The following is an 11,679-nucleotide window of genomic DNA, read 5'->3' on the forward strand; positions in this document are numbered from 1 at the left end:
TTTTTTCCAGCATCAGGTTAAAGAAGTCGCATGATATTGAGTCACCTTGTCTGAAACCTCGTTTGGTATCGAACGACTCAGAGAGGTCCTTCCCGATCCTAGCGGAGCTTTTGGTGTATAGAGGAAACTCCTTTTCGTGCTATCGAAGGCAGCTTTAAAATCGACAAAGAGATGGTGTGTGTCGATCCTCTTTTCACGGGTCTTTTCCAGGATTTGGCGGTCAGTTGTTGATTTTCCAGGTCTAAAGCCACACTGATAAGGTCCAATCAGCTTTTTGACGGTGGGCTTTAGTCTTTCACACAGTACGCTCGATAGAACCTTCGTGTTACATATACATCCTTAATAACCTATGCTATTGAGAACTATGAATCCTGCTCTTTACCCTATAAGTAATGTATATGTTCCATTATTAGAATTCTCGTCGAAGGCTCTCCTCTGGTCCATGATCATGATCAACTCAAGGCTTCTCCCAGCCTTTTGATTTTACCATCATTTGACATTCAAATTTAAATAAATCTGTCTGATAATCGGATGCCTGTAATACGGTATACAATCCGACTTGAATTGCAGCTTCATGATCATTCGATTGGTACTTCCTAGCACCAGTCTTGGCTGTTGTGGCTTTTTAATAATATTTATTAGACATACTAAATTATTTTCATTTAAATAAGGAATCGTTTTGAATTTTACTAAATCAGTTTAAGGAATATTTCCTCGAACCTGTGTTCGCGTTACTCCCACAAACCCTCAGCTGGATTTTTGCTGTTTCCGAATTGCATCATACCTCCTCCAGCTTCGCAATATTTCTTCACCAGTTCAAACAGTTTTTTTCAAATCGATGATAGGTATCATTGTTGATGGATATCTTAAATGTTTGTGAAGTATTGGAGACATATTGCAATTCTTTACCATAATCTTTCTTCAGAACACCACTCAATAGTCACCTCGTCGTATTATTATTAGGTCTACAACTTTGCTTCCGCGTTTTTTTGTAAATTTGAGTTTTTTTTGTATAAAAACGGTTACAAATGTCGATGAGCCTTAGCCGCAATTTTCTTGGAGTTAAAAAAGAAAAGCAAAATTTTCCGCAAATGTCGAGAATTCGGCCCAAAAAGTGACATTTTCAGTTGAGAATAAGTTTGGAATGCATACAGATCTCTACAAATATTTTGTTGGGTTAATGTTGACACAAGATCGATATAAAACGATTTAATCGACCAGTGCTGGACCCTAGAGACATTCTCGCAAATGTCGAGAATTCGGTTCAAAAAGTGACATTTTCAGTTGAGAATAAGTTTGGGATGCAAACAGATCTCTACAAATATTTTGTTGGGTTAATGTTGACACAAATGTCCAAGATCGATATAAAACGATTTAATCGACCAGTGCTGGACCCTAGAGACATTCCTGCAAACGTCGAGAATTCGGCTCAAAAAGTGACATTTTCAGTTGAGAATAAGTTTGGGATGCAAACAGATCTCTACAATTATTTTGTTGGGTTAATGTTGACACAAATGTCCAAGATCGATATAAAACGATTTAATCGAGCAGTGCTGGACCCTAGAGACATTCCCGCAAACGTTGAGAATTCGGCTCAAAAAGTGACATTTTCAGTTGAGAATAAGTTTGGGATGCAACATGTTTTCAAATTAGACAGTGGTCTCTGTCTTGCAGTCGAGTAGTCGGCAAAATTTTTACCTTTTTTCCCAAATTTGTCACACAACTTACCATTTCATAAAAATCTTTTAGCAAACATTTGTTTGAAAATTAATTAAATTCCATGTACGCTGTTGTGTCTTTATTGCATTGCTCTTTCTTAATACTAGTTCTTCTCTTCATTTATTTGTTAATTAGACAATACATTTTAAGATTTTATATTTCTGATTATTTATTTTACTTTTAACATTATATGTATATGTAGTTGTGGTGGTGTTGATTACTTATTCGTTACGAATTACATTTATAAAGAAGTATTTGTATTTTTTTATTTTATTTTAAGTTTATGTCGCCTTCCGACGCTTAAAAGATCACCAAAGTTACTGAATTCCCATATTTCGTTTAAGCACACAATTCATACATCATATGCTGCATAAAGTTGAATGAAATGTATTTTTTTTTATTTAAATGTTTATGTTTTATATATGTATGTATGTATGTATGTTCGAAAATGCATCAATGCCAAAAATAAATGTTTATTATCTTATGCAAAATTAAGTTCGTATGTATATTTTCTTTTTCAGTTAAAATAATTAAAAATAAAAATTCATAGAATACATACATACATACAAACACGCATAAATTAAATGACATATTAATATATTATTTTGTTTTCTTAGCATATTTTGAATAGGCATACGTTGTTGATTATGTTAGTATATTTTACACATATACTTTATGTATGTATGCATATAAATATATATGTATGTGGATTGATATTTTAAATTTATAAGTATTTCTATTCCCGGCATAATCTTTAATAAAAATATACCTGTGGTATTTGACCTTATATATGAGTATGTATGCCATGTGTTTGACAAATCATATTCCATGCTCGTATACATACATCTATATAAATACATAATGATGTGTGTGAATAATGTATTATTTTACTTAAGGGGTTACATGGGCTTCGTCGCGTTAAAAATGGCTTATTTTCAAAATTTTTTTCTATGTAAAAAATTATTTATTTAATTTAAACTTTTTTCTGTTTTATAGATACATATTTAAAAAATAATTTCTGAAATTTTCAAAAAAAAAATTAATACTCAGCCATTGTGACGTCATTTCCGGTGACCCCTCGGAAAAAGGGGCGTCCGCGTTGTCAGCATAACTGCTGACAGGATCATCCGAAATGAAAAAAACAAAAATAAGTGTTTTAGGTTAGACCATAAACTCGTGCTTGAACGAAGTGAAGACAAAAAAAGTAAAAAATTGGAATTTTGGCAGACATTTTTCCCAAAAAAAAATACAAATTTCGGTCAAGCTTTGTTGATTTAGGAGTTACTATGGACCCTAAACTAAATTTTAATTTTCATGTAAATTCAATTGTTTTAAAAGCTAAAGGTGTTCTTAGCTTTGTTAAACGTTGGTCTAAAGAATTTAGTGATCCGTATATTACTAAAACTCTTTTTACAACATTGGTAAGACCAATATTGGAGTATGGTTCTGTGGTATGGAATCCTAGCTACAATACCCATTCTGATAAGTTAGAGTCCGTTCAAAAACAATTTTTACTTTTTGCTTTAGGTCACTTACACTGGGATTCAAGATTGAATCTTCCTCCGTACACTAGTCGCTTAAAACTTATAAATCTACCTACACTCACTAGTCGTAGGGAAATGCTAGGTATAATATTTCTAGTAAAACTTCTGAAGGGTTCTGTTTGTAGCTCTTTTCTTTTGTCTGATATCAAGTTTAATGTCCCATTTCGTTCATCTAGGCAGTTTAGACCATTACTTTTAAAATCTTCGAGAACAAATTTTGAGTTAAACGAACCATTCCGTCAAATATGTTATGATTTTAATTCTCATTCCAGCACATTTGACCTGTCTGATTCGATCTTTAGCATTAAAAAAAACTATTTTGTCTTCGTTTAATAAGTAACATTAAACATTTTTTAACCTTTTGTTTTGGTAAATTTAAATCTTAGCTGTTGAAATTTTTCTTTCTGTAGCTGAGCAGTTTGAGATCTCGACGCTTAAAAACTCTTGCCTTTCATGACTCGGCAAATTCCGCTCGTTTGCGGATTGCGCCCCACGCGTCAGTTGGGCGGGAGGTGGGTAATCGTTTGGGTTTATAAATGAAAAAATTTGATTGGCATATGTTTTTTTTTTAAATACAGTGAAACTTCCATAACTCGAACTTCGATAACTCGAACTTTTGAATTGACAGTAGCGTTTAGAAATCAAATTTCATACAAATTTCTTTCCATAACTCAAAATTCCCGTACTCGAAGTTCTCTATAACTCGAACTCTTGAATTGGCAATAGAAGTCAAATTTCATACAAATTTTTTTCCATAAATCGAACTTTTCGACCAGGGCATAATACAAAAATTAAAATTTTACTATCGAGGCAGGATTTTAAATGGGTCCCTCTACATCTTATGGAGGCGAACAAAAGATATGATATTACACTTATAGATTTCATAAAACGTGTAACAAAGGCATGAGATACAGACGTCAAGAGTCTAGCACGCCTGTGCAAAATTCCATCATGATCGGTTGAGTATTATAGTTTTCGAGAAAAATTGACAACCGACTTTGAAAACACGGTTCTAAATTTAGGATATTATACTTGAGATGTTGTAGAAATTAATAAGCCAAAAAACAAAAAAAAAAATCGATTTTTTGAACCCATGTAACCCCTAAGGAGTTGGGTTTCAAAATTTCAAAATTGCAAAAATAACAAATTTTTGTCTTATTAAATAGTGCAATATATCTAAAATATTATACAAAAATAACAAATCACTTCAAATAATATTCTAACTTATAAAGTTATAAAGCGATTTTGTACAAATTTTGCACACATCTTTGAAATCACATTATATATTATAGTTAAAGAACGAAAGATTTGTTATACATATATATTTTTTTACAACTATTTTTTTCGAATCAATAAATGGCGAAAATTTTATCGAAAATGTAAGTTTTTTCTTTAAAATTCTGTCAAAAATTCAAATTTTTGCTTTTCCCTCGTTCATTAACTAGCTTTATCCATGTGCTAACGAAATATTTTTGTTTTATTGATTTTGAATGAACCAGTCATGAGTTATGTTGTCCGCGGCAAGAGCTTTTTTTTGGACACGTCATGGGAGATGTGGTGCCAACGGCTAAGTTTTCGAAAATTGTAAATAAAAATTACATAAAATACTGTTTTTCATTGATATGCTGAATTGTTTAAATAAAATATGTATATGATTGTATATACATATTTAAAAAGATTATAAAAATATCTTGTTTTCTGCCTCTGAAACCCACCTAACCCCTTAAGGCAGTAGTCTGCTTTACAGGCTTCAAAAAATCGATTTTTTTGTTTTGTTTTAATTCTCTTCCAAAACTATCCAAGAATATGTCTTTAAAATTCCAGAGGCCAATTCGATATATTTTCGAAGCTAGAGCAGTTTTGGTGGCCGAGCGTCGAGCAGATGCGAATGCTCAGGCAGACCTTTAAAGCGCGTTTTCTCGAGTTTTCATTTTCACAAGTGTTACAAAACGGTGTCGGCGATAGCAAAAAGAATATACTATATGTCCGATCGAAAAAAAACCAAAGTGGTCTAGCTTCAGTATTAAATTATCTTCTATTTGAACTAGACAAAAGTAGTTGAAGTTGGACAAAATTATTATTTAAACTACTTGTTTTGCAACTTAAAGTCAGTTTTTTTTTCCTTAAAAAAGTGAATTTTTTTTCAAACTTCGAAAAAATTTGGAATTTTATAACTTCTTCGACATTTTTGTAGTTCATAAAGAAAAAAACTTATAAAAATTAAAAAAAAAAAATTAGTTCGACTGTTTCAGATGCATCACACGACCTCCATCACCGGCACCGATTTACAAGTGCAGACTCCAGGCGCTCCAGAAAAATACTTACAACTTTGAAAAAATTTCAATATTTTTTAATAATAAATATTGTTTTTTAAGCCTTAAATATAGTACACTATCGTCTTAAAATTCCGTTTACCGCAATCATTTCCTTCCCTTTCAAAAAAATTGCTAAAAAACGCTTTTTTTCGGCTTCTAAAGCAGACTACTTAATTGCAGTTCGATATTAAATCTTGCCAGTTCCACGACCACTTGATTCGTTTCAACATTTTCGTGTATTAATATTTTATTTGCTTATTATTGTTAGTTTCATTATACATATGTGCATATATACTATATAAAAATCGAACTAAGATTTTAATTTGGATTATTGAAAGAGAACAAAAACAAAGTATACGCATATATGCACATAAGTATGTATTATATGTATGTATACTAAATTTATGGACATCTAAGATTTTTAAACAACATTTCTGCTATGAATTACATGTACCATATGTAAGTATGTAAGTATGCGATGACCATTGTCAAGTACATACTTATTTTGCTAAATATTGCAATTACAAACACATTTTAATTTGGTTATATTTACATGTCAAGTTAATGCATTTAGTGTATATGTCTGTATATGTATTTTTTCACATTGCCACATCTATATATAATATGTATGTATGTATGTAAGTATTTTTGTTAAAGCATTCAATTTCCACATTCAGCTTACTGTTTACTGTGTTTGAAAATGTTCAATTGTTTTGTGACACGATTGAAGTTTAACATTTCAATATCACTTAATTTGGCCTTTTTAGCATTGATTAATAACATACAGACATTAAGAAACCTTTAGCAATTGCATTACACCTGTTTTATATGCATATTTAAACGATTTCTCACAATTTTTTTTTGTCCGACTGACTGCATGCGACATTACAATCAGTTATTTAGTACGTTAAAGCTTTATTTAAATCGACAGTTAAACGTTAAGCATGTTTAAGGATGTCTTTTTGTGCTAAAAATAATATTTTGTTTCACATGATTTTAAATGCACATTTACTTCAAGTTTGCAAGTTGATCAATGCTCGTTTACTTATAATTTAGTTTTTAAAATGTTGTTGTTGTTCACACGCATGTATGTCTGTCATTTAATGTGTATTTGTATATAAAATTGTTATTTTAAAACTGTAACTGCATTTCGAAAATAAATTTTATTATTAGGTCTACAACTTTACTTCCGCCATTTTCCAATAGATGTCTCTAAGGTCAAGCACTGGTCGATTAAATCGTTTTATATCGATCTTGGACATTTGTGTCAACATTAACCCAACAAAATATTTGTAGAGATCTGTTTGCATCCCAAACTTATACTCAACTGAAAATGTCACTTTTTGAGCCGAATTCTCGACATTTGCACGGAATACGCATGCCGCCAGAAAGATGGTCAAAAGTAGTAGCTAGCGATGGCCAATATTTTAAATAACATTTTTGTAACCGTTTTTATACAAGAAAAGCCTTCAATTTACAAAAAAAAGGCGGAAGCAAAGTTGTAGTTGTATAAAAAAATAGGTGAGGAAAATATACTTGATTTGCACGGTTTTGTGGATGTGGGCGTATTTAACATTTAAAGAAAGTAAATAACATAGTCTAATTGAGAATATACAGCTCCTATAAGGGATAGCGAAAGAAAAAAAATCGACGATCTAACCCTGTTTGGATCGGTATGTACTACTAAAATAAAATTTGTTAAATAAGTTTGAATACATTGAGATATGTATTTCGAAAATGTACACTGTCCAACCGGCACAATTGATATTGTATTAACGAACTTGGTTAACAATTTACTAATAATTGTTAATAAATAAATATTTGGAAAGCGAAAAGTAAGCGGACACAATTTTCTGATATGTGTGTAGTCGAAATGATTTCCTTCCAATAGTAATGGGTCTAAACATAGAATCCGTTTCGATCGAAAAATTGTACATCGAAATCATTGAAACCGTATCGAAAATAAAATTTAAACTCTCTCACCGATTCGAAAAAAAAAAATCCATGGCTAATAGATGTCGCTAATTAAGTAATCATTGAATCCGCAAATCGAATAAAATTTAGGTCGAAATCAATCGGTTGATGAGTGAGTTGTGGAAATTTAAAAGAATTAAACTATGGAAGTTTTTATGTAAACAATTACTAATGACGGCCTAAATTTTGTTATTAATGTGTATTTCAGCGACATGAGACTACATACTAACAAAAATAAATTTAAGGTTTTTAAAAGCGGTATAAAATAGCGAAAGAATTTTCTCAAAGAACCCCAGGCGAATTAAATACTTTTTGGAAAGAAATTTCATAATAGTTAAACGGTGTAGGCTTTCCAATCCAAGACAAAATTGGATGAAAGAAAACGTGTGGAGGCGTCACTTGTACATATTTAAGTATCAGTGGCGGATCCAGAAAAAAATTTTTTTGGGGGGAGGGGGTTTATTACTCAACGTATTTTTAATATAGCAGTTCGCTCGCGAAAATTCAGTTATTATAGGACACGTTTTGTTTTTTCTTTTTTTTTTTTGTGTGTATTTTTCCCAAAGTACGAATTTGACGCTAAAAAAGCTCGAGAAATATTTTCTTTTTATGAAAGGGTGGTCAACTGTTCAGAACAAAACTTTCTTGCGGAGGTGAAAATGTGGAAACAGCGAACTTCAGGCAAGCATTTTCGGAATGCTCTCGAAGCTTTAGAAGCAGTGAACAAAACGTCTTTTGGGAATGTTTTAAAGATTTTACGCATATTGGCCTGTTTCAATAGCATCAACGGAAAGAAGTTTTCCAAGTTTAAAGAGAATTAAAACCTATTTACGAAATACGACAGGTCAAGATAGGCTTAATGGTCTAGCATCAATGAATATTCATAGGGATATTGATCTGTCAGTTGATGAAATACTAGAAGAATTCTTTCAAAAACCAAGGAAAATATAACATGGAATGTGAGATCCCGAAGCAAAATTGTCGATTTGAGGATAAAGGTCGATTAAACAGTTTTACGTTCTCAATTTGTGGTCAAGCAGTTCATCGACGGAATCAATGATTGCATGAAAATTTTCGTATCGAAATCGATTTCGCTGCGGATTCAATGATTACGCCCCAGAATAATCTCCAAAGTTGTCGCTTCAAATTCGAGTTTATTATTTCGTCGCTCAACTGTTTACCAGTGTGTAGGGTTAGTCAAACATTTTAGGCTTGGAAGTAGGCAACAACTTATTTTTCTTTAAGGGGTTATGTACAGTTAGGATTTTCAAAATATCGATTTTTTTTTTGCGTTTTCTTAAGAGTATACACACACAAAATCAAGTCGATCCGACGAATATTTTCGAAGTTATAGACACATTAGTGAAGGCGCGCCGACTACATGTAAAATGCTTTCAAAACTTTAAACTCGTTTTTCTCGAAACGGTGTTTTCAAAGTCGATGAGCAAGATTTCTCAGAAACGGCTGAACCGATCGGTCTGAAATTTTTACACAAGCTTCTTAACTATATTTTTAGTAGTTAATCGAAAGATTTCCCCATCCGATTAAAATTTCCTATTTTTATAAACAAATTTTGGTCGAAAATCGAACCTTTTGCTTTGAGTAGCCGCCATTTTGTCAAATTTTTTTTTTGCTAATTCCTTCGATCAATCACTAGATTATTTATTATATTAATGAAATTTATTTGGTTTTTGCATTTTAGATGATCCAGTCCAGAGGCCTTTTTTTGCGGACCTCTGCAAAATTGGCAATATCAACGTTCCCGATAATTATTTTTGGCATTAAAAAATATGTGAATATAGTTTAAGGTTGTAATATAACTGCCAAGTTTCAAATCAATAAACCAAATAGTTTCTTGAAAAATGCCTTTTTTCGACCTCCTAACTGTATATAACCCCTTAATTATGAACGTTCCAACACTGCTCGCACTTTATTTTTTGGAAAAATTAATGAAGTGCATACGAATTCAAACTACTCGACACACACTATTGAACTGTAATCTGCCATTCGAATTTGTAGAATTGTACTGGAAAAACGATTCAACTTGTTTCAAACTTCACAATGACACATACGAGATTTTATGTAGGTATATAAACGCACGTTGTTTTTTATATATTTTTGTATTTAGTATATTCTGAATGCTTTTAAGTAATTACAATAAGTTTCCATATATATATAAATATATATATATGAATATATGTTATATTAATAAAAAAATTATAATTAATCCCTTGTTTAGAAGAAATGAAATCATCGCATTATGGACATCACCGTTGCGGTACGTCATAAAATTGATTTTTCTATTTATAAATACATATTCGTAGTTAAAGTCTAACGCTTGGTATTTACCCCGACTCCCTCTCTTTGTGTTTTTTGCTTATGTTATTTAACTTATAAAATTAAAGTTTCTTTTTCTTTTTTTTTTTGATTTATTTCACTAAAAGTACGATATTTTGATATCGATTTTTATATGTAGAGCTTTAGGTGTTTGTTTTGCTTCCCGGTTTGTTTTGTTTGTTTTGTTTTTTGTGTTTTTTTTTTGTTGTTCTTAAAATTAATATTTCGTTTTTGGTTTTTTGCTTTCTTGTTATAACCGCGAGAGTTGTTAGATAAATTTAAATTTTAAATTAAATTAAAGAGAGAGAAAAACAATGTAATGTTAACTTTAAGCTGTGTCATTAAACAAATTGAAATTATTACACTGTTTGCCAGGCGTTTTGTAAATGCCCAATGGCCAGTAGTGGCTTTGATTCAACTGCTGCACACGTTGCAACCACGAAATATAGTTTGTACAACTAAGGCTTAATGTAAAATTAATAAGTATATATGTATGTTTGTATGTATGTATGTAAGTAATTGTGTACTTTTTATGCTTAAGTTATTGTTAAACGCATTCATTTAAAATAACGTAAATTTACTAAATTTTTTTATTATTTTACTTTCATTGTAGCAGGTGCATGTGTGCATGTGATATGGTTTCATGAGATTTAACACAAGAGATTACGCGAAACTATTTAAAAGTATATAGTTTTTGAAATCGAAATTTGAATTGGTTGGCAAAGTTATTTAACGTTTGAATGCAATGCAGTATACAAATTTTTTTGGCACATTATTTGTTTTTCAAAATTATTTTAAGAATTTTAATACTTATAAATTATGAGAAAATAATATAAGTTGCAATCCTTGCTTGTTGTTGTATTTGAACTTATCTCCTTATTTACTTTACTTTACTTTTCTAAAGACGAAAACAAACAAAATATAAGTATGAGTGTGTTGCCTTTTACTGTGCTCTGAGTACTAAGTTATTCGCTTATAAATGTGCAATGAGTTGCTAAACTTGCGTTTCACCGATTTCGTGCAAATTTTCGTGCAATTCGTGAAAAACGCGCAAATTAATTGACATACATATAATTGATTGATGGAAATATAAATTGGCCATTATAGCTGTGAAATTGCCCAGCTCAGTTGCTTAAAAACTAGACTTAACTAACTTAAAAATTCATTGACGTTTAATTGAAACGTAAGTGACGTTGTGTTAATTTGTGTTTTTTGAGTTTTTTGCGTTTCTCCTTTTTTGTTTAGAGTTTACTTTTAACTACAGTGTAAAAGTTGTGTGTAATATGCACTACACAGGGAAGGTACTAATGCGGAGACGGATGACGACGTGTTGTGGCAAACTTAAAACGGAAGTTAATTTATTTTATTCTTTATCAGCATGAATGAATGTATTTTTTGTTTTTTTTTTCGTTTGTAATAATTGTACATAAAAACACAGTTCAAATGTATTTTGAAATGTAATTGAGTTCATTGCGTAAGCTTAGAATATTCGTGATACTTCGAGTTTTCGAGTTGTATACTATGCAAATCAAATCGATTCAAATATGCATACAAATGCACGCTTACAAAGATACCCGTCAAGCGCTAATGCAAGTTACATATGCATTTACAAAATGTTACTGGTACTTGGGTCTTTGCTGTCTTTTCAAGCCATAGTAATCAAACTGTATCCACACACACACACATCTTTTAAGTAGCCTCTAACTGTGCAAATACGAATATCTAAGCAAACAAATTGGAATTAAAAATACATATCTTAACTTATTTATTTAAGTAATTCGCTTGATATT

The sequence above is a fragment of the Zeugodacus cucurbitae genome, chromosome 6 (assembly GCF_028554725.1).
Source record: "Zeugodacus cucurbitae isolate PBARC_wt_2022May chromosome 6, idZeuCucr1.2, whole genome shotgun sequence".
NCBI classification, from domain to species: Eukaryota; Metazoa; Arthropoda; class Insecta; order Diptera; family Tephritidae; genus Zeugodacus; species Zeugodacus cucurbitae.